The sequence below is a fragment of the Oryctolagus cuniculus genome, chromosome 17, assembly GCF_051225735.1.
Source record: "Oryctolagus cuniculus isolate XC-2025 breed Fujian yellow rabbit chromosome 17, ASM5122573v1, whole genome shotgun sequence".
NCBI lineage: Eukaryota > Metazoa > Chordata > Mammalia > Lagomorpha > Leporidae > Oryctolagus > Oryctolagus cuniculus.
This window is the reverse complement of record NC_142883.1, coordinates 66,477,749-66,505,558: the sequence shown is the minus strand read 5'-3', so window position 1 is coordinate 66,505,558 and position 27,810 is coordinate 66,477,749. Positions and strand designations below refer to the sequence as shown.

General features: G+C 52.3%; 1 non-coding gene and 1 pseudogene across 1 annotated transcript in view; both read left to right on the top strand.

The window, feature by feature from the left end:
* LOC100347036 (uncharacterized) overlaps positions 1-27,810 on the top strand; it is an 876,288-nt gene that overhangs the window by 598,887 nt on the left and 249,591 nt on the right. The window lies entirely within an intron of this gene.
* LOC138847860 (adenomatous polyposis coli protein 2-like) lies at positions 11-10,413 on the top strand (annotated as a pseudogene).

Genomic DNA, 27,810 nt, shown 5'->3' with positions numbered 1-27,810 from the left:
GCAATCAGAGATGGCGATTTTAGATCTGCAGCAACAACAGCTCTTTGTCTGCATGCTGGGGGCCTCAGTGCTGCTCTGCCGAGCCCATCACGGGTGGGAGACAGAAACACCCCCTTGGGCTGTGCGGGCGCCTGGTCCAGCTGCCTGCAGGGTGAGGTCCATGCACTCCAGCACCACTACTGAGCACCTACTGTGCGCTGGGTGCACGTGCTGCTGCCTTGGGAAGAGGTGGGCTCCGTTCTGTAGTGACTGGAGGAGGGGCTCCCTGTAGGTTGCTCGGCTGAGAAGTGCCTGAGCTGGGGCGGCAGCCCCGTCTGTCACTCCCAGCTGTGTCTGTTGCTTTAAGGGATGGAGGTCTGTCGAGACACTGTCCCAGGTCACTGCAAACCCACACCCCCACGGCCCTCCCAGGCCTTGCAAAAATAGGGCTTACCGATCCCTACTGGCAGAGGGGGCCCAGCAAGGCTGTAGAGGGTGGTGAGGGGACTTGCCCTAGGTCACTGCAGAGTGCTGATGTCACTGAGCCGTGAGCGTCCTCCAAGGCCCATCCCTGCACCCATGCCTTCCCGCCACGGCCCTTCTGAGTGAGGCTGGGTACATGGAGATTACCCGGACCAGGTGCTATGGGGGTGCTGGTGGGCCAGCCTCACTCCCCCTTCTGTGGGGGGGCACCCCCGATTTCCCCCAGGATGGTAGCACTCAGGCCCCCACAGCAGCATCAGGTGAGGCTGGGGGTGCTCTGTTGTAGCCACCCAGCTATGAACACCAACCGGTGGGGGACAAGGAGTCATAGGGCTGGTGGGGAGGGGGCTGCACAGGAGGTGGCAGGGTGGGTGGGCAGGGAGGGGAGGCCATGCAGCAGGCCAGTGACAGTGGAAGGTCGAAGGTCAGCAGAGCGGCAGGGGACAGAGGGAGGGGTGAGCCTGAGAGTCACAGGAGGCAGAGCAGTGTGGCACAGGACTCAGGAGCGAGCGGTGGGTGGTGACATGGTTCCTACCTGGGCCGCCCAGGCCCACCCACCACTCCTCTTCCGGGCCCCCTTCCAGACCCCCACAGCTGGGGTGCACCTTCCCCTTGCTCCGGGGTGACAAGAGCCCCCTGCCAGGCTCCCAGCTGCCACTCAAGCCCCATGCAGCCACTGGAAGGGCTCCCTTAAGACAGAGATCAGCACATGTCCCTCTCTGCCCCCACCCCCATCAATGGCTGCCAAAACCCCCGAGGCCCCCCTGACCTCATCACCACCATCACTGTCACATTGCCTTCTGCCACTCACCTTGGTTCATCTTGCTCCGGCCTGCTGGCCTCCTAGCTGAGCCATGAGCACTACAGAGATGCTTCCGCCCCAGGGCCTTTGCACACGCTGCTCCAGCACCTGCAGCCACAGGTTCCCTCCCTCGCCTGCCCATCCAGAGTCCCAGCTGGTCCCACCTTTTCCGAGCCCTCCCCTTCTCTCCCTGCTTTATTGCAGTCACATCATTTTACCGAGCTCTGCCATCCTCAAAGCCGGCATTGTCTTGTCTCCTTTCACTCAACGCCAGCTGCCTCAGCGCCCAGTCATGACGTGGTTGGATGGTGGTGGAGGTGGGGGTCCCAGGAGAGGAACCTGGTGGGGGAGACTGAGTTTGAGCCATGATGGCCAAAACCACAGGGCCATCCAGGTGGCAGCCAGGAGGGCAGGCGCCTGTCTCGGTTTCCTCATCTGTCCACTGGGCTGAGCATCCCAGCTCCCAGGGGGTGTGGGGCGCCAGCTGATGGGCAGAGCAGTTCAGGGTGGCAAGCACTCCGCCACACTCAGCCATGGCAATGGTGTGGGGCGGCTCCTGCTGCCTCCTGCCCCTCCCCCAGCCTGCCACAGGAGAACTGTGTCCCCCTCCTGCTGTGCCTTGGCTTGTTGCCAGGGCCAGGAGAGTTTTTTGCAAAATAGCTTCCCGGGCTCTGCTTTGGGGATTGGGAGCCCCAGAGGTGTCCTTTGTTGAGAAAACAACTCGGTGACACTGAGAAAAATGCAGAAAACCTGCGCGAGCTGAAATCTCCCCAGACCAGTGTCACTCCATGACTATTAGTTGTCGGAAATGCAATCAACTCTTCAGGAAGGCATCAATTCATATTCAGTAAAATGACTGATTCAGCCATAGATAAATGTTGATAGGGACATGAAGAGCATGGAGCCTTCATAAACTTCCAGTAAAATAGTGCAGCCACTATGGACAGTAATTCAGCAGTTTCACAGCATGTTCTACATGGGTCTATTTAGTGACTCAGCAGTTTCTCTTCCAGGTATGCCACTAAAAGATACAAAATCCACATGCCCATAAAGGCTCCCTGCAGTGGTATTCATGAAAGCCAAATATGAAAGCAACCCAAACACTAATGTGTGAGAAAAACAGTGTGCAGGATATCTTTTATAATGGCATAGAATTTGGCAATAAAAATTAATTAAGAAATCAAAGACCACAAAAATAATGAAAGTCAAAATAATCTTTTTTAAAAATAGAAGAATTAGAAGCAAAACTCCACACATTGTAGCATCTCCAAAAATGGGAAAAAACTGAGTTTGGAGCTTATAGTGATGTTTCCAGCTAACTTGGATGAGAAAGCAATAAAGAACTGCTCAAAGGGAGATCTGAAAACTCTGAATGTGGTGAGAACCATAAATAATAAACACACAAGTAATAGAGTGAGTATATGCCTTCAAAAGATTTGTTCTTAAAATAAGATTCAAAGCATAGAAAAAAATTGAATATAAGAAAATAAACAAGTGTAGTTTTAAGGTTTATTTTAGAGGTTTGCCTGTATGCCTATTGGTAAATGTGAATTATATACAGGACAAATCTAAGACTATTTTTTAAAGATTTATTTATTTATTTCAAGTCAGAATTACACAGAGGACAGGCAGAGAAAAGCAGAGGTGCAATCACTCCACAATTGGCCACAATAGGTAGAGCTGTGCCGATTCGAAGCCAGGAGCCAGGAGCTAGCAGATTCCTCCTGGTCCCCATGCGGGTACAGGGGCTCAGGGACTTGGGCCATCCCCTACTGGTTTCCCAGGCCATAGCAGAGAACTGGATCAGAAGTGGAGCAGCTGGGACTCAAACCGGTGTCCATATGGGAAGCCGATAGTACAGATGTTAGCTTTACCCACCACACCACCGGCCTCAATCCAAGACTATTTTTACCATGCTATCTGCTGCCCCCCACCTAGTATTTTACTTCCAATTCTTTTAAATTATCAATATGGCTAATCAAATCTCTGTGCATCATTGACTTATATTCTGAGTAATTATGGAGATTAACAATAATTGTGATACAATTTTGTTTTAGAGGCAGAGTGAAGAGTTTAGAACACTGTGAGAATGGCAATGAATTGAAAGTACTCTTTTTTTATGCTACTTGACTATTAAAAATAAAGTTTAGGCAAATATTTCTTCTAAGGTGTTTTTAGGGAGTATTAGAAATCCTGATTCAGACCTTTTGCTAGTGAAATATGTTCACTGTCCCACCTTGGAGAAATGAAATGTGTAGATTATACTCCCATGCAAAATTGGTTAATAGACTCTGTAATGCCCTTCCAAAAGCTTATTGACAGCATTTTGCCTTCATTTGGAAAATTAACGAAAGTGAAAGATAATTATGTATGTGTGGATTATCCATGAGAACAGCTCTAAACTTCACTATCTGCAACCTCAATGATCAGAGTTGTCTTCATTTTGACTGTTTTGCCTTGGCTTTCTTTCCTTTTTACTAGGATAAATGTCTTTTCAAATGAGGGCTGGGTTAGATTAGCACTTTTCTACAAAAGATTCCAGATTTTTAAGTGTTTATTAAGGTAGTCATGGGGGTCTGTGTGCTTGGGTCACAATTTGAAAGAACTCAATTGATATAGGGTGTGTAACTAAACTGTTAACATTATTGTCATTAGCAGTATTGCTAAGTATTTTATTTTTGTCATTGTTCCTCATTTTATTCTTGGCTTTTGATGTTTTGAAAATTTACAGCAGGAAACCATAAGAAACTATGGACTGTTGCATTTGAAGGTTTATGTATTTATTTTAAATTTCATGTTTGTAAACAGTGCTGGTATTTCTTTTGCTTTATTTTTAAGTACAATCGAATTTCACTAAGAAGTGACAGCTGGCAATGCATGTACCTCAGCATAGACAGGCAATCTAAATAGTAAGGTTGGGTACTCTGGGCTTATTGCTATACAGTGCCAAGTCTCTTTGAGAGAATGGATGACAAACATCTTTAGCTGCCAATCAGTGAAATTTCTGTTTTTTTTTTGTTTTTTTTTTTTTTTTTTGACAGGCAGAGTGGATAGTGAGAGAGAGAGAGAAAGGTCTTCCTTTTCCTTGGTTCACCCCCCAAATGGCCGCTACAGCCATGCGCTGCAGCTGGCGCACTGTGCCGATCCAAAGCCAGGAGCCAGGTGCTTCTCCTGGTCTCCCATGCGGGTGCAGGGCCCAAGCACTTGGGCCATCCTGCACTGCACTCCCGGGCCACAGCAGAGAGCTGGACTGGAAGAGGAGCAACCGGGATAGAATCTGGCGCCCCAACCAGGACTAGAACCTGGGGTGCTGGCGCTGCAGGCGGAGGATTAGCCTAGTGAGCCGCAGCGCTGGCGAAATTTCTGTCTTAAAAAGCCGAAATCGTGAGGCCAGCACAGTGTCCTGGTTGGTAAAGTTGCTTCTTGAGGTGCTAGCATGCCATATAAGTGCTGGGTTGAGTCCCAGATGCTCCACCTCTGATCCAGCTCTCTCTAATGCACCTGGGAAAGCAGTGGAAGATTGCTCAAGTACTTGGTCCCTGTATCCACAAGGGAAACCCAAAAGCTGCTGGATCCTGGCTTCAGATTAGCTCATTTCCAGCTATTGTGGCCATTTGGGAAGTGAACCAGCAGATGGAAGATCTCTCTCTCTCTCTCTCACCGTCTGTAACTTTGCCTTTCAAGTAAATACATAAATCTTTGAAAATGAAATAGTCCAGAATTTAACAACTGCAAATGTACTATTTTATTTCTTTTTAATCATAATGTACAACCTTAAAACAAGTCAGACAAGACTTACTTTCAATACTGGGTTGTACAAAAACAACAAGGGATTCATAGGAGATTGCTTAGCATATATAAACAAGGGCACATTGAGAAGATTTTAGAAACATGGAATTGAAAGATAAGTATTTCTATAAAAATATTTAAATCTATGCATAGTTTTATCATAGTACATTTTTCTATCAATATTTAAGACTCATCAGATTGCATCATGAAAACACAGTATTACTTTTTTCCAATATAAGAACATTACATCAGCATCACAGTTATCTGATTTCATGAATATTTATTGTTGTTCAGCCATGCATTTCTTTGCAACTTAATGAGCAATGATTACTTCATTTTTTCCACATGTCAGACATGTCCAAGAAACAAAGGAGGGCAAATGACTGGGTCTTTTCTTTGCTCATTATTAAAAGCGATTAAGGAAACATAAGTAAAAGTCAAAAAAATAACCTATTTCAGGAATTAAAACAGAATCATTCTTTTGTAGGAACTATAGTCTTTACCAACCTACTTAGAGAAATGTGTGAAATTCCTGAGTAAAATTATGACTACATGGATCAAAATCTATCATATTTTGAAAATCAAATTCGCAAAACACAAATATAACATAAAATAGAAAAACTCATACATAAACCAAGTACGTTAAATCACATTTTGAAAACTGCAACTAAGAAAAAAGTTAAACAATCAAAATTTCAGGCTTACAGGTATATTTCAAACATCTAAGGAAGAAAAAGGAAACCTGTTCCCAAACCTATGCAGAATAGTTTTAATTTCTTTTGGAAAATCAGCATTACATTGATGATGATGATGCAAGTGTACCAGGATTTGAAATGATTTTTAAAAGCATACCTTTCATAAGCAGATACAAATATCATAAGCAAAGTATTATTATTATTATTATTTTTGAATTTTAATTTAAAATTTATTTGAGAAACGCAGAGTCACACCACCACCATCCCTCCCACCTGCTGGTCCAGCCCCCAAATGCCCACAACTGCTGCCCTAACCCCGGAGAGCTGGGCGGGGCCGCCTGTTCCTGCCACACCTGACCCCGCCCCCTCTTCCCCCACCCAGGCAGGTGCTCCGCGACCACAAACTGCCTGCAGACGCTGCTGCAGCACCTGACCTCGCACAGCCTGACCATTGTGAGCAACGCGTGCGGCACGCTCTGGAAACTGTCCACCCGCAGCGCGCGGGACCAGGAGCTGGTGGGGGACCTGGGCGCCGTGGGCATGCTACGCAAGCAACCTGGTGCACTCCAGGCACAAGATGATCGCCATGGGCAGCGCCGCTGCTCTGTGCAACCTGCTGGCCCACCGGCCTGCCAAGCACCAGGCAGCCGCCACGGCCGTGTGCCCCCGGCACCTGCATGCCCAGCCTCTACGTGCGCAAGCAGTGGGCGCTGGAGATGGAGCTCGGCCCGGCACCTGGGCCGGGCACACCCACTGCTCTGGCTCAAAGCGGCCCACGCCAGCCTCTCCAACGACAGCCTCAATAGCGGCAGCACCAGTGATGGCTACTGACCGCGGGAGCACAAGCGGCCCTGCCCGCTGGCCGCGCTGGCCAAGCACCGCGAGGAGCTCCTGAGCGGGCAGCCGCGGCCCGCTGGGCTCGACCTCGACCTGCGGGGCGGCCAGGCCCAGGGGCCCACCCGGGACGCCGCCGGCGCCGGCGCCTGCGTGCGCACCATCAAGCTGTCGCCCACCTATCAGCATGTGCCACTGCTGGAGGCCGCGGGCAGGGCAGGCGCGGGGGCCCCCTGCGGCCCCAAGGCAGCCCCCACGGCTCGGAAGCAGGCCTGGCTGCTGGTGGAGGGCCTGAGCCAGGTGCCCGAGAAGCTGGGGGCCACCCGGACAGCTGCGGCCAGCAGGGCGCTGCAGAGGCTGGTGGCACAGGAGGGGCCCATCTTGCTGTCCCACTGCAGCTCGCTGTCCTCGACCGGATGCCCAGGCCCCAGCGAGGCCGGAGACTTGGACAGCAACTCCTCCCTCGAGGGCCTGGAGGAGGCCGGCCCCGAAGAGGCGGAGCTGGACCAGGCGTGGCGCGGGCCGGGGCCTGACCTTGGAGGATGTCACGCCATCCAGCTGTGTGCAGGAGACACCGCTGGTGCTGAGCCGCTGGAGCTCCGTGAGCTCCCTGGGCAGCTTTGAGAGCCCGTCCATTGCCAGCTCCACCCCCAGCGACCCCTGCAGCGGGCTGGGCAGTGGCAAGGTGAGCCCCAGCAAGCTGCCTGACAGCCCCGGGCAGGCCATGCCGCCCAGCCTCAGCAAGGCGCCGCCGGCCGCGCCGCCCGGCCAGCCAGAGAGCAGCCAGTTCAGCCTGCAGTGGGAGAGCTACGTGAAGCGCTTCCTGGACATCGCCGACTGCCGCGAGCGCTGCCACCTGCCTCCGAGCTGGACGCCGGCAGCGTCAGCTTCACTGTGGAGAAGCCGGACAACAACTTCTCCTGCGCCTCCAGCCTCAGTGCGCTCACCCTGCATGAGCACTACGTGGAGCTGCAGCTGCTGCTGACCGCAGCGCCGGCGGGGGTCGCGGTGGCGCCGGGCACCGCCGGCGAGAAGAGGATGTGGGACGACAGGAGGGGCCGGCGTCCGCGGGCTCCCGCACACGCACGGCCGCGGACCAGGAGCTGGAGCTGCTGCGTGCTGCCCGTCCCGGTCTACATGCTGGGGCCCGCCCTGGCCCTGGAGGACGACTCGGCCGAGGGCACGCCTGTCAACTTCTCCAGCGCAGCGTCCCTCAGCGAGGAGACCCTGCAAGGGCCCCCCAGGGAGCAGCCCCAGGGGGCCGGCTGGACAGGCAGGAGCCCACCAGCCTCGTGGCCCCCGCCAGCCAGGTCTCCAGGCACCGGCTTAAGGCCGGGGTCGCCGGCCAGAGCCCGGAGCAGGTCCGGGGCACAGGGAGGAGCCGGCCGGGCTGGAGCTGCCCCTGGGCCAGCTCCCAAGTGCCCACTTGGACCGGGGTCAGCGGGGAAGGGGGGAGGCAGTCCCTGTGCCTCACGATGCCCACAAGGAGGCCGTGTACTGCTTCTACGACTCTGACGAGGCACCCTCCTTGGCCGGGCCGCCCCATCCTGCAGGCCTTGAAGCGGGGCAAGAAGGAGGCCCGGGTCCCAGCCAAGGCAGCCGCTCCGGCCCAGCCGCCCCAACCCCCCGGGGCCCAGCCCAGGATGATCGCAGGTAAGACCCTACCTTGCTACTCCCTGAGCACCTCGGCTACCTCGCTCAAGGCTGTGAGCGACCGGCCAGCCACCTGGGAGGCCTGGAGCCCATGGTCCCCCAGGCCCTGCACCGAGGAGGCGGGCGCGACAGCTCCCCTAGCCCGCGCTCCGAGGAGGCACTCCCGCGCTGCTGCATCGGCTCAGCCATGCCCAGGCACAGGCCCTCGGCCTCTGGCCTCCAGCGCTGCAAGGCTCGGGCTGCTGGGCAGGACAAGCGGCTGGCAGAGGCGCCCTGGGACTTCGGCGAGGAGGCGGCAGGCTCAGACCTGGCCTCCGACCTGGACAGCGTCGAGTGGCGGGCCATCCAGGAGGGCGCCAATTCCATCCTCACATGGCTGCACCAAGCGGCCGCGGCGGCACCCCGCTAGGCGGCCTCCGAGTCCGACTCGCTCCTTTCCCTGGGGTCTGCTCTGTCCATGGACCCCTCCCCACAGCTATCCAATCGCAGGAGCAGGCGCCAGCCCGGGGCCGGGGCTGGGGCAGGGAGGGCAGTGCCCGGCGGCCAGAGAAAGGGAGCCTGGCCTCAGCCAAAAGCGCTCAAGCCCCCGCGCCCCTGGTGGCCCGAGAAGCCTCACGCTGTTCAATAGGTAGCAGCGGGGATGCCGGCCATTCTCCAGGGGCGGACAGTGATTTACGTGCTCAGCCCGGCCACCCGGCCCCAGCCCAAAGCTGTCCCTGGCCCCGGGCCACACTGAGGAAGGCGGCGGAGCCCCCCAGCCTGGCACAGCCAGCAGCCGCAGGCAAGGCGCCAGCGCCCGGGCAGCAGCGCTCTCGGAGCCTGCACCGGCCGGGCAAGATCTCGGAACTGGCGGCGCTGAGCCACGCCCCCCCCCCCCCAGGAGCGCCACCCACCCTGCTCCTCTGGCCAAGACCCCTTCTTCAAGCTCCTCCCAGACCTCGCCCGCCTCTCAGCCTCTGCCCAGGAAGTCGCCCCCCGCCACCCCAGCTGCAGGGTCTCTGCCCGGCCCGGCAGCCCCCCGCGTGCCCAAGACGCCAGAGCGGGCCCTGCTGGCCAAGCACCACAAGACACAGAAGTCGCCCGTCCGGATCCCGTTCATGCAGAGGCCGGCCAGGCGCGGGCCGCCGCCTCTGACCAGGCCCGCCCCAGAGCCGAGCCCCAGAAGCCGCGAGGGGGCGGCGGGGGCGCGTGGGGGCTGACTGGGCCTGGTGCGTGTGACCTCCGCCCGCTCCAGCGGCAGCGAGTCCTCGGACCGCTCGGGCTACCGGCGCCAACTGACCTTCATCAAGGAGTCGCCCGGCCTGCTGCATCGCTGGCGCCCGGAGCTGCTGTCCGACTCCGCCTCCACCTCCCAGGGCGCGTCGCCCCGCCGCGGCCGGCCCGCGCTCCCCGCCGTCTTCCTCTGCTCTTCGCGCTGCGACGAGCTGAGGGCGGCCCCGGGCAGCAGGCGACCCGACCAGGGTCCGGTCCCGGCCCCGGCCCGCGCGCGCCCCAGCGCCCCAGCTGCGGGAGCCCTTCGCGCCTGCCCGTGAGCGCCCCCGTGCGGCCGGTGGCGGTCAAGCGCTACTCATCCCTGCCCCACGTCAGCGTGGCCTGCAGGCCCGATGGCGGGGCCCCGGGAGCACCCCTCCTCCCCAGCGCACACCACCCAGAGCCACGGGAGCGACGGCGAGGCGCGGCCACTGCCCAGGGTGGTCGCGCCAGGCACGACATGGCGGCGCATCCGGGACGAGGACGTCGCACACATCCTGCGCAGCACCTTGCCCGCCTCGGCCCTGCCGCTCCGGGGCGCCTCGCCCAAGGAGGGCCCCGCCGGCCCCCCGCTGCAGAAGACCAGCGTCGCCATGGTGCGGACAGAAGAGGTGGCACAGCCCAAGACCAACGCCAGCGCGTCCCTGAGCCTGGAGAGCAGGGAGTAGCCCCCCGCGCCAACCGGCGCCCAGGCCACCCTCCTGGGCAGCGACATGGATGGGCCGGTCCCGGCCAAGGGCCCTGCCTCTGCGCCCTTTGCCCTTTGCCCATGAGGGCTTGGGTATTGCTGTGGGGGGCTCCCCTAGCCACGCAGTGCGCGTCCCGCCCTTCAACTACGTGCCCACCCCCATGGCGGCGGCCATGGCCACCAGGGACTCCGCCTGGGAGAAGGCCCCGGCCCCTGCCCCCACCGGCCTCCTGGAGTAGGCCCCCGGCAGCCTGGCGGATGCTGTGCAGATGCGCCTAGCAGGCCAGCTCACCGCGGCCTCACCTCGCCAAGGCCTCCTCTCAGAAGGAAATGGGGTGCAAGTGCCCGCCCTAGAGGTGACCCCGGGGAGCCACTGCTGGAACCCCAAGGCTCATCCAGCCGAGGGGAGGGAGCAGGCTCAGAGGCTCAGGAGGCGTGCTGGGGCTGTCACCACTGAGCAGGACAGGAGCCTGTAATTACTGCTCCTGCTAATTCCTTAATGAGGGCTCCGCCAGTTGGTTTCCACTCCCAGCCTCAGCTGGGGGAGCAGGGGTGTGGGCTGGAGCCCAGACAGCGCCCCGGGGGCCCGAGGGAAAGGTGGCAGGAAGGGGAGGGGGCCGCCAGGCTACCCTGGACCCCCACCCACCCTGTGGGGGAGGCTGGAGGACAGCAAGCCTGTGAGAGGGACGGGGTTCCTTGGGGGATGCTGGAGTCGGGCTAACCCTGCTGCCCTGGGACGCCACTGCCCGGCCAAGGCACGGTGGGCAAGGCAGGCGTGGCGGGGGGTGCTGGCTCTGTGCCTCCCTCCCAGCTTCCTCTGCACGGACCACGTGGACAGCACAAGGACCACGGGACCCCAGGGCCATCACAGCCCAGGGACCGGAGCCTCATCACACCCCAGGAGCCTGAACGCAGCAGGAGAAGGGGCCCCGCGGCCCTGCCCACCTCCACGGAGGAGCGTGCTGTAGAGAGAGCCATCGACCTCTTTCCTGCAGCATCCGGCTGGGGGAAGGGAACCTGCAGGTGGCCGCCCAGCAGGGCTACCCCCACACCCCATCCCCCAGGAGGGGGCTCCACCTGCTGTATCCTGTGCTCCACACCCTTGGGCCTTGGCCAGACAGCTGCAGGCAGCAACCCGAGCGGGCGCCCCCTTCAGGCCCCAGCCGTGCCCTGCAGGACACAGCCCAGGAGGAGTAGGGGTGGCCCCCAAGCTCCGGGTCGCACCCCAGGTGCCATGCACTTCCTTCTAGGCCATGGCTGCCAAGCAGGGGTCCTGGGGAGCATGGGGCAGCCGGCCAGAAGATGACCAGCAGTGGGTGGGGGTGAGGCAGTGCTTGAGGCCTCCGCACACAGGGACTGCTGGGTGTCCTCAGGCCTGGGGCTCAGGGCTGCTCCCGGAGCAGTGAGGGGGAGACGCAGGCACAGCTCACCCCGCCCAGCGTGGGGAGATCACAGAGTGACCTTTGGGCAGTGGAGCTGAGGTGGGGCTGCAGGCCCTGTCCTGGGGACCGGGTCTTGCCCAGCCCCTGACCCTGGACACCAGTACCCCACCCCCGGCCATTCCCAGGGCCACTCAGGATCGGCGGCCACTTGGCGGCCTTCCCTCCGCCCACCTGCCTGTTCCTCACACCCTGCAGCACCCGTCACACGTGTACTTAGCGCGCCACTGCCAGCACCCCATGTAAAGCTGCGGACTCGCGGAAGGACCACGCCCCCCTGCACCCGTGTCACACAACTTTAATAAACGGAGCTGTCCAGTCGCCTCTGCTGCATGAGCGGGGCGGGGCGGGCCTCCCACGCTGGCCACGAGCAGGGAGGCCAGGGGTCCCCGCTGGCCCAGGAAGACTGTCCCACTGGGGCATCTCTGTCCGGCTCCGTCCTTGGCTGTGGCCCAGGCTCTGTCAGGCCCGACAGTGCCCGGTGGGCTGGGGGGGTTTCTGCCCCGGCTGAGCGGCTGTGGCTGGGGTCTCTGAGGCTCAGGCAGCAGAAGAGAAACTCCTGTGGCCCTGGGGCTCGGTCCTGCCCCTCGGGACGCAGAGAGCTGGGGGCCGGTGTGGCCTCTGTCCCAGGGAGGGCGTCCAGGGCCTGGCCCGTGGCCGCTCTGCTGTACACTGCATCAGCCTCTCCCGCGGCGACGAAGGGGCAGCTCCTGCCCAGGAGTGGCAGCATGAAGCCCGCAGGGCCCCGCCGGAAAACCGGCTCCCCCTCTCGGCCAGGGAGTGGTGCGCCAGGCCAGCGCCAGGCAAGGGAGCACAGAGTGGCCCCATGAGATGGGCAGAGTCCGCTGGGGGAAGGTGGTCCTGGGCGCCCACACAGGGTCTGCTGGGGGGAGGTGGTCCTGGGTGCCCACACAGGGTCCACTGAGGGGAGGTGCTCTCAGGCACCCATACAGGGTCCACTGAGGGGAGGTGGTCTCAGGCGCCCACACAGGTCCACTGGGGGGAGGTGGTCCCGGGCGCCCACACAGGGTCCGCTGGGGGGAGGTGGTCTCAGGCACCCATACAGGGTCCAGCCTGAGCCCAGCGTGGGGAAGGGCCCAGGTCAGCTGGAGGAGGTGCCAGGCAGCACTGTGCACGTCATGTGGCAAATGTCCAGCTCCAGCTCAGCACCGGCTCACCGCAGGCCCTGGCACTGCTGCCTCAGCCCCTCGCCTGCCCGCTGCAGCTGTGCTTTGGTGGCCATCTAGGCCCAGCACTGCTGGTACAGCCGCTCCTGCTGAGCCTCAGGGTCCTCACTCTTCCTGGGGTCTCCTGGGAGGTCTGGGACAGCATGAGGAAGTGTCAGTCGCGAGGGAACCCCCGAGACCAGAGCCACCCAGCAGGAGTGAGCCCAGCCTAGGGACGCGGGTGCCTGTAGACCCCTGCACAGCACAAGCCCACCCTGGCGGCCTGGGCACCCCACAGTCACTCTTGGGGGCCCATACATGACCTGGCACCTCACACGCCAGCCGAAGCACACCAATCTCAATAGCGGGGTCCCTGCCACCCACACGGAGCTCTGGGTTCCCACGTACCTGCTGCACACTTCTCTCACATTGTTCTAGAAATGCTCTCCTCAGCAATGATGGAAACAGCAGGGCCCACACCAGGGCTGCCGGCTGCCGCCAGCAGGGAACCGGATCAGATGCCGAGCAGCCCAGATCACAGGCGGCGGCTTCGCCCTCCATGCCACAGACCCGGCCCCTCTCAGGGCCCTGTCCCTGAGGAGGGCCAGGGCTAAGGGTGGCCCCAAGAGATGGACAGGGCCCATTGTGGGGGGAGCCGGTCCTGGGCACCCACACAGCCCAGCTGGCACCCAGGCCAGGGAAGAAGGGCCCAGGTCAGCCCAAGGCAGAATGCAATTTGGTTTTTTGCCAAATGGGCTGTGGCAATTCCTAGGAAGATGCACCCCAAGCGAAGCGAGACTGCATGGGGGGTTGTGGGGGAGCGTGGCCGTGACCCTCAGAGGCAGCAATGGGACAGCAGTGTGCCGACACACGTGGTCCAGACCCCCCAACACACACATGGTCCACAATCCCCCCATGTTGTCCACGACCCCCCCCCCACACCTGGTCCAGGACCCCACACATGTGGTCCACGACCCCACACACGTGGTCCATGATCCACACACACACATGGCCCACAACCCCATACAAACACACACATGGTCCACGAACCCCCCACACACATATGGTCCATGACCTCCCATGTGGTCCAGGGCTGGAGCAGCAGCAGGAAGACAGGCAGCCTGGCCCCACCTGGTCAGCAAACACGTTTTGCTGAAAGGAGGGAGTGGGTCCACTCCTGTGGCACTACAGCCACCAGCTCCTCCCTGGCCATGGCCAGGAACCTGGCCTCGAACCTCGGCCAGACACCTGCTCACTACAGGAGACTCGCGACAGACAAAAGGCAGCCGGTGACTGAAACACAGCTCAGCCCGGGTTCCGCCAGGTGCCCTGTCCCACAGAACCTCCGGCAGATGGCAGCAGCCCATGGCGATGCCGAGCAACCCCGGGTCACACACAGCACAGCACAGAATGTGGTAGTACAGCTGGGGTTGTTTAATTCATCTGACGGGAGGGGAGAGAGAGAGAGAGATGGAGGGAACAAGGAAGGGGGGGGAGGGAGAGAGGGAGAGAGAGATCCTGTATCTGTGGTTAACTCCTCAAATGGCCACAACAGCCGGGGCTGGGCCAGGCCAGAGCCAGGTGCTCCCTCCAGGTCCCACATGGGCACAGGGCCCCAGTATAACTTAATTATAAAAAGTAGGCTCCCGGGGCCAGCGCTGTGGTGTAGCAGTAAAGCTGCTGCCTGGGACTCTGGCATCCCATAGGGGCGCCAGTTCAAGTCCCAGCTGCTCCACTTCTGATCCAGCTCTTTGCTGTGCGCTGGGAGAGTAGTGGAGGATGCCCCAAGTGCTTGGGCCCCTGCACCCACGTGGGAGACCTGGATGGAGCTGGAGCTCCTGACTCCTGGTCAGCCCAGCTCCAGCCGCTGCAGCCATTTGGGGAGTGAACCAGTGGATGGATCTCCCTCTGTCTCTAATGTCTTTCTCAAAAAAGAAAGAAAGAGAAAAAACAATAGGTTCCCATAGAATCCTCAGGCTTCGGTCCACCGGGCGTGTCTGGGGAGGGCGGGGGTGGCACTCTGGGTCCGTCTGGGCCCAGGGCTCAGTACAGCTGAGCACCTTGCGGAGATCACAGAGTCCACCCCGATCCTGCATGCGGAACCCTGTCTTCGCACACCCCACTTCTCAGCTCCACCCCAGGCTGGGTCGGAAACCCCTGCGACCCCCACCACGGCCCCTGTCCCACGGCGCTCTCCCCCTCCATTAATGGCACCAACGCCTTCCTCGGCCCCAGGGCCACGCACGGGACCCAAGGTCCTGCCCAGCTCCCGCTCCTGAGGCCTCGGGTCCAACCCCTGCCCTGCCCTGGCCCGAGCCCCCTACCTTCCAGGGCCAGCGCGGTGAAGACAGGGTCTTGGGCTGGTGCCCTGTGCACGTCCTCCAGGATCTGCTCCACTGTGGGCAGCACCACGCACTTCTTGGCCTTGGAGCCCATGCCTGCAGGTGGCAGACGAGGCCATCACAAGGCGCGTCCCCATCTTGGCCACTGCCTGGTGAGGCCATGCACACCTGGGGAGCCTGCCCTGCCCTGGCCACAAGGGGTGGCAGGGAGCCAGGCTGGGACCCCGCCCCGGCCTCCTGGTCCCGGTGAACCACAACAGCCAGCCCATGACTCACCGGGCGGCAAAGTATTATTATAATAAATGAAATGATATAGGAAAACATAATAGATCAATTAAAAGGAAGAGATAATAAAAAATACAAGAGTTGTCAAGATTCCCAAAACAGCCATCCAAATAGGTGAAAAATGCATAAAGACGATCACTGAGTGTTTAGATTACATGTTGAAAATATTTAATAAAACTCAGCTTCTAACAAAAAAACCTTATATCAGTGAAAACAAGCAGAAAGTAACTTCTTCAATCTGATCAAGATTAAAAGAAACCTACAAAAACCAACACAACTAATACTTTTCCCTGGACGTAAGCCTACACCCAGATGCCACCACTGTTTCTTTTCAACTTTCTATTGTAAGAATTATACACAAAGAATTATATAGGATGACACTTAAGCACCGAAATAATTCATAAAATCTAATAATAAATACAACTGATACATAAATTTAACAATATTACTGAAAAGATTAATGCATAAAATCCACTAATTACTAAGTACCAGCAAGAAACAAACAGAAAATAATATTAAAGGGCAAGAGGCAGACTAGAAAACAAATATCTAGGAGAGATGAAAAAAAGGATTGAGTTTGTAATATCTGTAAACATTCTTAATATTAAAACCCCACAGAGAAATGAGTCAGCAATATGAAGAAAACAAAAAAGACCAAAGCCAATAATCTCTAACTCACCTAAGTAGGTTACTGCAGCCTCCAGGTGGGATTCTCCCAGGAAGACCCATGGGGAGGAAGGAGGGTCCCAGCAGGTGGCAGGACCCTGCTGGTGAAAGGGTGCAGCCCTGGAGGAGGCCCTTGGCTCCTGAACCCAGGTCTCGCCTCTCTACCATCTGGGGTGGCCTGGAGTTCCCGTCCCTGCTGTAAAGATGCTGATTTGTTGTGTCTTCTGGGTCCTGTGTGCTGATGGCTATGTGAGCTGTCCAATCAGGCACGGTGACGTCACTGCCACATAATCACACTGGATTGTGACATCACAGAGTTCCAAATTCCTGGAGGAGAGAGGTCCAAGGAGGGGCCTCTGCCACTGGGAGACTCCGGAGGTAGTGTGGCATCTGCTGTTCTCCGACCTTGTCCCCCACAACACAGCCCATCTTGGACGCCCGGGAATGGTGAGTGTGTGTGGCCACGTGTCCAGAGTGGAGGAAGGGGAAGCTGGTGGTACCTGTTGGCAGGACACAGGCTCCCAGAGGGCATCTCTGGAACCTTGGGCCCCATCTTGCTGTCAGCACAGCACTTCCCTGGGTTCCTTGTGGTCTAGCGGGTGGGGCCTGGACTGGCATCCAGGACCCAGGAACCCTGCCCCTTCCCTGTTAGCAGAGAAGTCTGTGGGGAGCTGAGTGGCAGCAGCCCCACATCTCCCCGATTGTGCAGTGGGGACAGAGTGGTCACTAGGGAGCAGCAGTGCTGTGTGTATGGGGTTCATGCACGTGAGGAACTGTCATCTGTGGGGTCCTCAGTTCTTTCTTCCCATGCGGGAAACAGGGTCTCAGTTCCAGGACCTGGCCTTTCTGCGTAGCTTTCTAGGAAATACCCCAGTAGTTTTAGTATGTGCAATTATTAACTAGAAACAGTGTAGAATGCCTAACGATTTCTAAAATTTACAAGAAGGTTGAAACTGTTTAAATTTATTAAACAGTTTTTATGTGAGACTGTCAAGAAAACTTGAGAAAACTTCTACTTTATTACACACAATCCATTTTTAAAGAGATCATATAAATAGATGTTTTTGTACTGATATTTGGTAAGTAATGACAGATTTCCCATGAGACTTTTTGTAAAGGAATTAGGACACATATTAGTTTCTCATTTAATGTCTTCATTTTTAAATATTATTTATAACCATTCACTATATTCCCACTAAACTAGGGTCTTTTGGAATTTTACTTGTTAAAATTTTCTTTGGTGAAGTATTAAGACTTTTTTTTTTTTTACTGTAAAGTGTATTTAAAATGCTATCTCAAAAACTAAAGAAAAAATACAAGGAAGAAGAGTGGGAGAGTGAGAAGAAGGATATATCATTATGCTTTTAGAATTGTGTATACAAACAATATTGCATCTGTTTAAAAAACTACCAATTTGGCTGGTGCCACAGCTCACTAGGCTAATCCTCTGTCTACGGCGCCGGCACCCCGGGTTCTAGTCCCAGTTGGGGCACCAGATTCTATCCCAGTTGCTCCTCTTCCAGTCCAGCTCTCTGCTGTGACCCGGGAGTGCAGTGGAGGATGGCCCAAGTGGTTGGGCATGCACTCACATGGGAGAGCAGGAGGAAGCACCTGGCTACTGGCTTCGGATCAGCACAGCGTGCCAGATGTACGGGCCATTTTGGGGGTAAACCAATGGGAGGAAGATCTTTCTCTCTGTCTCTCTCTCACACTGTCTAACTCTGCCTGTCAAAAAGAAAAAAACAACTACCGATTTGACAAATATTTAAATATGGAATTTGACAAATATTTAAAACAAAATGAGACATTGTAGATACTTTTATTTTGATTATCATTCTTATCTAGGAGATCAGAAAGCAATCCTATCTTCTCATGTTAAAGTATCCTAATATATTAGAGTGGATAGAGTTCTTGGCTCCTGGCTTCAGTATGGCCCAGTCCTGGCCATCGTGGCCGTTTGGAGAGTGGACCATCAGATGGAAGATCAGCAAGGGTCCCAGAAGTGCCCCCTGGAGGACATGAACAGACCGTTTAGAACATCAGTGCATGCCAAGGTTGGGTCTCTGCAAGCCACAGGCTCCCTGCTCCTCTGTCCTGCCCAGTCACTATTAAACCATTTAGGGAGTAAGAAGCAAAATTACAGGGCAGAGACATGGGCACGGAGGATACTCACAGAGAAGGGAACCCCGAACTCTTAGCTCCTGCCTCTCTGCCATGCAGATATGGTGGTCACTGTGCTGCTGTGACAGCCAGTTAGGGACAGGGTGGCCATGGGGACCTTGGTGGGAAGTGAGACGACCACTATGCCCAGGCATCCTGCAGAGATACAGGGCCCAATTCTGAGGGTGGCAAGTAGGCCAACACTGCTTCACCTCACACTCACTCTTACACAGGGGCGGGCAGGAGCACTTGGCCCCTGTGAAACTGCCCTGCCAGGTAGATCAGAGGCCTGTGGAGCTGCGAGCATGCCACCGGGAGACACAACGGAGCCAAACTGGACAGAGAAAGTAGCACCTGCCATGCTGTGTGCTGAGCTCTTTGATTCATTGGTGGCTTCTGCGCCTGACCTCCCCATGGGACTGGCTGCCAGGCTTGGTAGAGGAAGTCTGTCTGAGAACCCTGTGGCCAGGCAAGGGCTTCCTTGACTGACCCTACTTGCTGCACAGAATTTTGGCACTAAATTATGCTGTTTCCTTAAAGCTTTATTTTACATTTATTGGTTTATTGTACTCAGAACTACACATTACTTGGGTGAAGGTGGAGAAGCAGGGTGGCATGCACCTGTGCAGCCTGGAATGTGACCATGAAATTGAGGAGTGACTGTAACTGGTGGTTACTTGTTACATGGTGACACAGCTGCTCAGTCTCAAGTGCCTGTTAAATTGTGAGGTGTCACAGAGTCAAAAACATTATGGAAAAATAAAGTACATATCTGTCTAGACTTGATACTGGTATAATATTTTCATTTTTTGATGTAGTCTAATTTATATTTTATTTATTACTTTTTTAAGATTTATTTATTTATTTGAAAGTCAGAGTTACACAGAGAGAGAAGGAGAGGCAGAGAGAGAGGTCTTTCATCCACTGGTTCACTCCCCAACTGGCCGCAACGGCCGGAGCTGCACCAATCCAAAGCCAGTAGCCAGAAGCTTCCTCCAGGTCTTCCCACATGGGTGCAGGGACTCAAACACTTGGGCCATCTTCCACTGCTTTCCCAGGCCATAGCAGAGAGCTGGATCAGAAGCAGAGCAGTCCAGACTAAAACCAGTGCGAATATGGGATGCCGACACTGAAGGTGGCAGCTTAACCTGCTACACCACAGGGCCAGCTCCTAGTCAAATTTATATTAATCTTTCCTTCTGTCCAGTACATCCATAAAGCTTCACTTAATTTTGTCTTATTTTCAATAGCTAAACATAGTTTTTATCTTTTTCTTTGAGGCAGCCTTTGGAGAGATGACCCTCACATTAATCTAATCAGGACTCTAGTTTTAGTGATTTTGATATTTTGATACTCCTGGATTCTACATTGCTTTTCTCTCCTACTGAATCTTCATCAAGAAAGGCCCAACAGAGCCCGGCACTGTGCCTCAGTGGGTTAGGCCATGGTCTGATGTGCTGGCATCCCTTATGGGTGCTGGTTCATGTCCCAGCTGCTCCACTTCTGATCCTGCTCCCTGCCATTGCATCTGTGAAAGGTGCTGAGGATGGCCCAAGTTCTTTGACCCCTGCACCCACGTGCGAGACTGGAAAGAAACTCCTGGCTCCTGGCTCTGGCTGGTCTGGGCCTTGGGCATTTCGGCAATTCTGGGAGTGAACTAGCAGATGGAAGACCTCTCTCTCTCTCTCTCTCTCTCTCTCTCTCTCTCTCTCTCTCTTCTTCTTCTTCTTCTTCCCTTTGTAACTCTGCTTTTCAAATAAGTCTTAAAAAATAAAGACCCAGCATTTGCTGAGGTCTGAATTTCTAGTCACTTCTTTATGCTCTCCATTCCCCTCTTTTTGAAATAGAATTTCTGTAAGAGTTTGCCAAGCATTTGCTGCCATTTTATGTGGGTGTGGTGGGAGCAGTAAATTTGATGTTGGTTTCACAAATATAAAGATGGAGAGGGATGAAGGCAAGGAACTATACACCTATCAGTTCATCAGAGAAACCTATACCCCACCCCACCCCAGGGGCTCATGACTGCCATTTTCAAAATTAACTGCATCTCTCAAAAGGTCCCTATGCAATTATAGCATTCATCCAAGGCCTCAGTCTTTTCACTCCCTGTGAATACCATCAAAGGATTTAGATTGTAAAATTAAATGTTAATTCCTCATGATTTTTTTAAAAATATGTAAGTCTTCAGAGAGGCATATGTTTTCCGATGAATAGAAGGATTTGGTTTACTATTATTTACCCCAACCTGTCTAGATTAGAGGATAAATTGTTTTCTGACTCTTAATTTGAAAGATGTATATTGAAATGACTTGTTCTTTGTATTAGTGTCTTAATATACATGTTTATATATATATATGCTTTTGCTATCACATATATACATACATTACACACACACATATATCTGAGGATACTTCAAAAAATTGAGAGAAAATAGAGTTAAAAGAATTCTGGCACAGGCCTTGTGGCACAGCAAGCTGGACACTACTAGAGACACCTGTATCCAATACTGGAGTGCTGACTGAAGTCCTGGCTACTTTTTCTTTCTTTTTTTTTAAGATTTATTTATTGTTTGAAAGGCAGAGCTACAGAGAGGCAGAGAGAGAGAGAGAGAGAGAGAGAGAGGTCTTCCATCCAATGGTTCACTCCCCAGATGGCTGCAATGGATGAGCCTGGCCAGTCTGAAGCCAGGAGCCAGAAGCTTCCTCCAGGTCTTCCCACACAGGTGTGGGAGCCCAAGCTCTTGGGCCATCTTCCACTGCTTTCCCAGGCTACAGCAGAGAACTGGATCAGAAGTAAAGCAGCCAGGTCTCAAACTGGCACCCATATGGGATTCCAGCAGTGCAGGCAGTGGTTTTACCTGCTATGCCACAGCCCCGGCCCCTGGCTACTCTATTTCTGATTCAGCTCCTTGTTAATGAATCCTGGGAGACAGCAGATGATGCCAAATACTTGTGCATCTTTCACTCATTTGGGAGACAAGATCATCGTCCTGGCTCCTAGCCTGGGCTAGGACCAGCCCTGGCTGTAGCAGACATTTAGGAAGTGAACCAGAGAATAAAAGATCTGTTTCCCCTTCTCTCTTCTCTTTCTCTATCTCCTTTTCAAGTAGCTGAAAATAAACTCCACTAAGACTGCTGAAACTCAGGGCTGGTGCTGTGGCATAGCAGGTAAAGCCGTTGCCTGCCATGCTGGCATCCCATATGGGTGCTGGTTCTAGTCCCAGCTGCTCCACTTCTAATCCAGGTCTCTGCTATGTTCTGGGAAAGCAGCAGGAGATGCCCCTACACCTATGTGGGAGTCCCGGAAGAAACTCCTGGCTCCTGGCTTCAGATTGGTGCAGCTCCAGCTGTTGCAGCCATCTGGGGAGTGAACTATCAGATGGAAGACCTCTCACTCTCTCACTCTTCCTCTCCTTCTCTCTCTCTCTCTCTCTCTCTCTCTCTCTCTCTCTTTCTCTTTCTGCCTCTCCTTCTCTGTCTGTGTACTCTGACTTTAAAGTAAATAAATAAATCTTAAAAAAAGAGACTGCTGAAACTTTTAAGAGAGTTTGGTAAAGTTGCAAGATATGAAATCAACACACAAATATCAATACCCTTTGTATACACAGAAAAATGCCATGGCAGAGAAAGAACATGTAAGATCAGTATCATTCACAAAGCTACAAAATATTTCAATACCTTAAAATAAATTCAACCAAGGATGTCAAAGTTCTCTACAATGAAAATTACAATATATTAAAGCAAGAAATCAAAGAAGACACAAAAAAATGGAAGAACCTTCCACGCTTGTAGATTGGAAGAATTAACATAATCAAAATGCCCATACTATCCATAGCAATTTACATATTCAAAGTTATCCTAAAAACAGATAAGCAAAAAAAAAAAAAACCTCAAAGTGGTCCAAATGAAAGTACCAATGACATTCTTCTCTGATCTACAGGAAACAACGCTAAAATTTGTATGGAAGTACAAGAGACCCCAGATAGCTAGAGCAATTGTAAACAAGAAAAAAAAAAGCCACAGGTATCACAATAACAAACTTCAAGTTATCTTGCAAGGCACTTATGTTCAAAACAAGCCTGGTACAGGCATAAAAATAGACATATAACCAAGGGAACAGAATAGAAACCCCAGAAATCAATCCACACCTCTATAGCTAACTAATCTTTGACAAAGGAACTAAAATTGATCCTTGAAGAAAGGCCCGTCTCTCTCTTTCTTTTTTAAAAAAGATTTATTTATTTGAAATTTAGCATTGCATATAAGAGGAGAGGGAGAGGGAGGGAGGGAGGGAAGGAGGGAGAGAGAGAGAGAGAGAAAGAGAGAGAGAGAGAGAGAGAGGTAGGTATTCCATCTACTGGTTTACTCCCCAATTGGCTGCAATGGCCAGAGCTGCTCTGATCTGAAGGTAGGAGCCAGGAGTTTCCTCTGGGACTCCCACAAGGGTGCAGGGGCCCAAAGGCTTGGGCCATCCTCCACTGCTCTCCCAGGCCATAGCAGAGAGCTGGATGAGAAATGGAACAGCTGGGATACGAACTGGTGCCCATATGGGATGCTGGCACTGCAGGTGTTAGCTTTACCTGCTACATAGGCATTGGCTTTACCTGCTATGCCACAGTGCCAGCCCCCAGGCCAGTCTCTTCAACAAAGTGTTGCAAGATGATATTGAATCTCCACATGAAGAAATGTGAAACAAGACCTCTATCTTATACGTTATACAAAAATCAACTCAAATGGATCAGGGATCTAAATCTATGTATGACCTGATACCAGCAAATTACTAGGGAACATTGCAGAAATTTTGGCATAGGCAAAGACTTCTTAGAGAAGACCCAGAAGCACAGGCAATAAAAGCAAAAATAAACAAATAGGACTACATCAGGCTAAGAATCTTCTGTACTGCAAAGGAAACACAGCAAAGTGAAGAAGCAACTGATAGAACAGGAGAAAATATTGCAAACTATGCAACTGATAAGAGATTAATATCCGGAATCCATAAAGAGCTCAAGAAACTCATCAAAAGAAAACAAACAATCCAGTTAAGAAATGGGTAAAGGACTCGATCAGGCATTTTTCAAAGGATGAAATTCAAATGGCCAACAGACACCTGAACAATACCCAGGATAACTAGCCATCAAGGAAATGAGAAGAAAAACCACAATGAAGTTTTCCCTCATCACAATTAGAACAGCTACTATATTAAAATCAATAAACCATAAATGTGAGTGAGGACGTCAGGGAAAAGCTGGGAATGTAAACAGGTACCGCCATTGTGGAAGACAGTATGAAGATACCTCAGAAATCTGAAAACAAATCTACCATATGACCCAGCCATCACACTTCTGGGAATTTACACAAAAAATGAAAGCAGCATATGAGAGAGTTTATCTGAACCCCTATGTTTAATACAGCTCAATTTGCAGTAGCTAAGATACAGAATCAATCCAGATGCCCATTAACCAATGTTTAGATAAAGAAAATGTGGTACATATAAACTATGGAATGCTACTTAGCCATTAAAAAAATGAAATTTTGTTGTTTGCAACAAAATGGATGCAACTGGAATCCATTATACCTAGTGAAATAAACCAGTCCCAATGAGAAAAAATGCTTCCCATGATCTGTGGTAACTAACAGAGTACAAAAATGTAATGTATATGAGTGAAATGGACATTTTGTGGTTTGATTATTGTTTACAGCTCTTTTCCCTACCTTTGAAGAACAGTGTTTTTGTTTCTCCTTCTTAGTGCTTGTTACATGTGACTTGTTATTACTTGTGTTAGTGGGGGGTTAAGCTTATGATTATAAAATAAACTGAAAGTAAGTCACTGCACAAATTAAAAGAAAGAGTAAGAAAGGAATGATAAGGGAAGGTAGAGTAGGAAGTATCACAATGCACCTAAATCTGCATATGTGAAATACATGAAGTTTACTCAACTTTTATAAGTTTCAAAATTATTTTAAAAACCCAAAGTACTGAGCTTCTTAAAAAATGTTAAAACTATCACTCCTTCAAATGTCACCTAATGGCAATGTTGGTTATTTTTTCAGCCCTAACTTCCCCCAAATAACTGCAAGTCATACAAGATCAAAAGCCATTTCTCCATTTCATATCTTACATCATCCCTCACTCCATCCCAACACCAATGGTGGTATTTCAATATATATGGTCACTAATACATTCCACAGCAAATAAAGTAAATGTGATCCTAAAGCTTATTGAGATTTTCCTGTATGCTTTATTTTAAGCACTTTAGAAAGATTAGCTGCTTTATTTCTCACATTTATCCTAGGAATTGCAGCTTTTAATGCCTCCATTTTACACATGAGAAAACTGAGATTCATTAAGTAACCTAAGGAGCAAGTAAATGACAGAGGCAGAATGAAAATCCAGGTGGTTGAGTCCAGGTTCCATGCTACTACTCCACATGGGCTCTGAAGGGGCCTATTTATTGAACTCTGTAACCGTGTGGCCAAGTTCCTACAACCTGAATTCTGATTTGGAATAACTCAGAGGAGCAGTGAAGAGGAGGCAGACATCGAAGGGGAAACACCTGCAGCCATGAAGCTGGACCATGTCTTCTGTGACAAGGACAGCAACTTCCACACTTCCAGAAGAACGACCCTGATCCCAGAACCCTGACAGAAGAGGCAAAGCAGCTTCAGGGAGCAGTTAGTTGTCTTTGAGCCAGGTGATTAAACCCCTCTGATTTTGCTGGCCCTAATCATAATCCAACTGGTCTAGATGCTACCCCTTGTGCAAGCCTAAGCTGGGAGCTTCCTGAGGAACTTCTGGGCCTCAGAGAACATGGTCAGGAGCTTCCCAAAGCGTATGAATGGAGGCACAATCCTGACAGTGCAGACTTTGGCTCCTGCCATCAAAACTGGTGCAGTGCCCACTGCCCACCAAGACAGTCCCTGGGGCCAGCACCAACAAGGAGTCTCGCTGAGTATCAGAGGCAAGAAATAGGAGGCAACAGCCATGCAGGTGACAAATAGGCAAACAAGAGTCCATTTTCCTTCCTTCTGACCAAGCTACCCTGAATATCCTTGTCCAGAAATGAAGTGAGCCCCAGCCACCTACAGCCAGTCTTCAAGTGGGGGTGATGGTGCTGTGGGAAAATTCCCTGTGATGGAACTCCAGAGTTCCCCCATCCAGGCAACAGTGACCAAAAGCTTGGTAAAACCAAGGGCCAGCGGACCAGAGTCCCTCCCTCAGGGAACCCCAAAACCAAAGACCTGGAGCTCAGACAATAGTGAGAAGAGCAGAAACAGTTCTTCAGGGAGGGAAGGGCCCCAGATGGCCAACTCAGCCCCCAGCTCGGGTTCAAACCCTACTGGGAGGGAGTGAATTACAGAGAGTAACCCTTGGCTTATCCTGACCTGTTCTCAGGTGTCAAAGGCTTCTCCCAGGTCAGACATCATCCTTCCAGTTCCCTCTACTCTGGACACCAGATTCCCTAGACGTCAAGCAGCAGACTCAGTCCCAACAAGCAACAGGGATCTTGTTTCCCAATGCAAGTAGAAAAGAGGCCGCATGAAGCACCGCAGCTCAGAAGCCCAAGAAGTGGGTCATGGGCCTCCGAAGCACAATCCTTCTAATCAATAGTTCCCACCACCTCCTGGGAAAACCTAGTCCGTGAGTAAAACCAGATGCAGGCCTTGGTGGGCAAGGTCCTGATGGAGTTGCTGAAGCAGGAAAGAAACGGCCATGGACATCACCAAGATCAGCAAGAATTATTGCAGGAGCTGCAAAGCAGGAGCTTCCTGGGTCCTGTTGGCAACGAAGGCCCCCAGGAGCAAGCAGAAGGAGAAGCTGAAGGCTGGGGAAGGTGGAGATGGTGCCGGTTCCCAAGAAAATGCCTCTAGGATTCCAAGGGGAAACAAAAAAGCAGTGCAAGTGGTAATGGCAAAGAAAAAAATGAAACTCCAGAGTGCCTGGATGTGCCTGACTCCCACGGATCCAAGGGCAAGCCATAAGGGGATTTGGGAATGGTGAAGATTAAGGGTGGAGGTCAAAGCAACCTGAAAACAAGGAGAAGCAATCTAAAAAGGAAAGACAAAGGACAGCACAAAATGGAAAAGAAGAAAGCAAAAAGAAAACCTTCATCCAAAATCCCCAAGACATCATCCAGGAGAATAAGGAGATGGCAGACAAGTAGGTGTTGTAAGGGGTCTGTGGCACAGGTGCATAACCAAGTGGGGAGCATCCTCATGTCTCGGGCTGGAACTACATTTTTAACTCCAGTCTCTCACAGCAAAGTCTGGCCAGACTCAGGGGCTGGATGCTGGACACGCTAGTGAGCCTTAAGGGAGGCTGGTCCAATATGAAAGTGTATCCTGATCCCTTGACCTTACCCTACTTCGCCTAACACAGAATGTTTTGTACAGATGCGCTCAGTGGGTGAGTGTGTGTGTGTGTGTGTGTGTGGGTAGTTGTCAAAGCCAATGTGCCCAAAAACCTCAGGACTTCCCATTACCCTGTTTTACTTTGTCTCTGACAGGTCCTCAGGATTTCTCCTTGGTTTCAGTTTTACCATTGTGTGTTTTTTTTTTTAAGAAATTGGAAAAATCATTAAAAGAAAAAAAGCATTCAATACATTTGTCTAACTGAACATTAGAGCTCAACAACACAGCACATTGTAAAGAATCACTTGCTTGAGCTCACGATTTTTTGGCTGATGATGGGGAGCTGTGACTTGCTACCACCACCCAGAATTGCAAGAGAGTATCATAACATAGATTATGAGCAATGGAAAAATCACAATTAAAACTGTGAATATGGCTTCCATTGAATATGTATAAAATCTGTTCTGTGTATCAGGCACAGGAATGGAAACACATGTAGCCAATATGCACATGCAAGTGGAAACACTGGGAGGCCTACAGGGTTTGCACACACAGGGTTTGGAAAGAGAAGAGGAAATCCATGGGCTGGGATAGATACAGAAATTATAGCCTTAAGTGACTATATTAGAATAAAATACTAAAAATCAGTCATCACAATTCCCTTTTAACAATTAAAAAGAAAAAAACATGAAATTACATAAAATAAAGATGAGCAAAAAGATAACAGGAGATATGAAATGCTTTTTTTCGGGTTTCTTTATACTCAGAAGATTAACCCTACAGTAAGTAAAGAGTTCAACAAATAGTATGAGGAGAAAAAAATTCCTCAACTACAGAGACAAGGGCTGTAAACAATAATCAAAGCTCAAGATGTCAATTTTACTCCTATGGAATACATTTTAGATGCTCTGTTAGTTATGACAGATTAGGGAAAACACAGTATTTGTCTTTTTGGGACTGGCTTATTTCACTAGGGATAATGGCTTCTAGTTGCATCCATGTTGTTGCAAAAACAGGATTTCATTTTTTTTACCACTGAGTAGTATTCCATAGTGTATAAATGCCATAATGTGAAATGCTTATTAAAAAGTACCACAAACACAGATATACTTTTTAATGTTAACAAAATTAGTAAACCATGAGTAAAAATAATTAAGGAAACACAGGGGGGCGGAGCCAAGATGGCGGAATAGTGAGGGCGCGCACTGATAGTCCGGGAAAATTTAGTTT